Genomic DNA, 2,820 nt, shown 5'->3' with positions numbered 1-2,820 from the left:
GGAATAATTGCATTTGATGGACTAATTGATTAATTTGTTGATTAGTGGAATTAATAGGGTTAAGTGTGAATTATTGTTGGGAATAGTGCCCTTAAAGCAATTGTAATTGACAAGTGTTTTAAATGAAATAAATAATTGAATTGAATTATTATATATAAACTATGTCCGATATTATATGATAATATTTAGTGAATATCAAAAAATTTCAAAGTTTATCTATGTGGTCTTAATCTCATATTGGTATGGGGGGATCGAGATTTAGATAATAAACTTAAATAGTTCGCAGTAAAATAAAGTTATGGAATCTTTAGATTAATTACTACTAGTACAGTCCACTAGTATTATGAATACATGTGACCTAGATCCGAGTTACTAGTGTAGTAGGACACTTTAGTGGAGGTATTTTGCATGTTGAGAGTATGTAGAACTAGAGTAGATGTGATTTGTTAATACTTGTTTAAACACCATTTCATAGTATTAATCAAACATATCAAATGATGATCATATACACGATGATCTTAATCCTGACATTACTATGAACTCCTATATATGTCATCTGATCCTTTCATTCATGCGTTAAGGTTTGTCAGAATGATCAGGCTAAGCACAATTGTTTTGGGGACTCAATGATGTATATGGCTGGGGACATAGTTTAACAGATATGGAATCTATACCTTCTTGTAGATTAAATAATGGTTCCCTATTGGGTTGACTTTTGGAACTGAAAAGGTTATGAGTGCTCACGTCGCAAACTTGTTGTGACACAACCTTCACTAGTAAAATCAATGGTACTATAGGAACAAGATATAGCTAAAAGGGTAAAATGGTAATTTTATTCCCTTTTAATTATGAACCATTAATAGAGGATTAACGCTATATGTAATGATTATATCAATGTACACTTTGTTCTTAATAAAGTATTTAGTAAATATATGTCTATAATTATCAAGATTTCAATCTTATATTTTTAGTAGAGTAATCATGAGTTTAATAAATATGATTATTTAATCAAAAAGCTTTGATTAATAATGTAATATTTATTGGAGCATGATATTATAGGTCCATAGGTCCCTAGAGTGGCTCTATCAACACCATATCAAGGTAAGAGTTGATACAAGTGTATAACTATAATTTGGAAATTTTAGAAGAATTTTATTCTTCAGGTCAAGTATGCAATTATATGATAATTGAGGTTGAATAATTAATTTAGAATTAATTATTAATTTTTGAAAATATATTTATTAATTAAATGTATAAAATTTCAAATTTCATATATATAAATAAATAAATAAAATTTTGAAATTAATTATTTTATCTGAATGGAGATAATAAAATTGGTAAATCAAAAATGGTTTTTTATTTATGTAATTTAAAAGATGATGATAATGATGATCATCAATCTGAATTTAGAATTTAAATTTTGAAATATGGTTCTCATTTTTTCCTTAAAAATATTAACACCTTATTTTGTGGGAGATTGATTTTAATTAAATAATTAAATAAAATAAAAATGCAAAGTCCCTGAAAAAAGAATAGAAATACACGCCAGACACAGTCTAAGGACTGTGCCATGCGCGTACCACATATACAGATATTGAATCTGTATAGTTTTTTATTTTATTTATTTAATTATTTAATAATTTGAAAATAATTTTTCAAATTTGGTAAGTTAGATATTTATCTAAATCAAATCCTATGATCATTATTATATTATATTACTATTATTATTATTATTAGGAATAATAAGGTAATATAAATCTCTATATATATGATATAGAAGAAGAAGAGAAACATACTACAACACAAAAGAAAAATACACAGAACACAAATCATTCAGAGCTTTTTGTCAGACAAATTTTTTTTCCTTCTTCTTCTTTATTCTAGTCATTATTCTTAGACCATAATCCAAGTTCTCATGTGTTGAGAAATACTTTTGATTTCTAAAATACTAACTCGCGTTCTCTATGTGCCCACACACATCTTGAGGTGTAGAAACACTCTGGAAGATCGTGGCTCAATGCTTTGGATAGGAAGATCGATAAAAATACGAAAAGACTCAAGGATATTTAATAGGCTTCAAGAGGTAAAAGTTTATGTTCTTGATTTTTTGTGTTTATATGTTGTATATAAAATATTGTATAGTTATATACATATTTTTTGCATGATTAATAATATTGTATGATAATGTTTTTGGATTGTTTTCTTGGTCATATAAATTGTTTATATGATTAATGAATTTTTTTTTTATTGTTGTTGTTTTGTTGTTTATAAACAAAACAATGGGCTCACCACGCAAAGCTTTCGCTGCGTGCTCTGAATGGTTTTCCAACAATTAGTACCAAAGCAGGTCAATAATCTATACATATTATTAATTGATGTGTGGGATTATATGCCTTTTTATATTATATGCGATATATGTTTGAATGGATGGATATTTATTTTCATGATGATAGATTCTTAAGGGGTTTTTATTATAGTGCTTTTGGGTATAGGAATTGTTCTTAAATTTTCTAGATGAAATGTCTAAGCCAATTTGGGGCAAAGGATTTTTGTAATTTTTTGTTTAAAAATTATGTTGTGACCCCGAGCCTGAGCCCGAGTGCGAGCCCTGAGCCCAAGTTTGAGCCCTGATCCCACTGCGCTTTCCTGCGCCCCTGTGTGTCACCTCTATGAACCAACCATGCACCCCGCGCCCCTTGCGTGTGCCTTCCTGCTGCCCAGCCACACCTCCTGCGCTCCTCAACCATGGGTCGCCCCACTCCCAATCGGACCTCCAGCTGCCACTGCCGCTTGGGACAACACCTAGTGTGTTGTTACCAT

This window comes from Humulus lupulus, chromosome 3 (genome assembly GCF_963169125.1).
Source record: "Humulus lupulus chromosome 3, drHumLupu1.1, whole genome shotgun sequence".
Classification (NCBI taxonomy): Eukaryota; Viridiplantae; Streptophyta; class Magnoliopsida; order Rosales; family Cannabaceae; genus Humulus; species Humulus lupulus.
Note: the sequence above shows the minus strand (reverse complement) of the source record.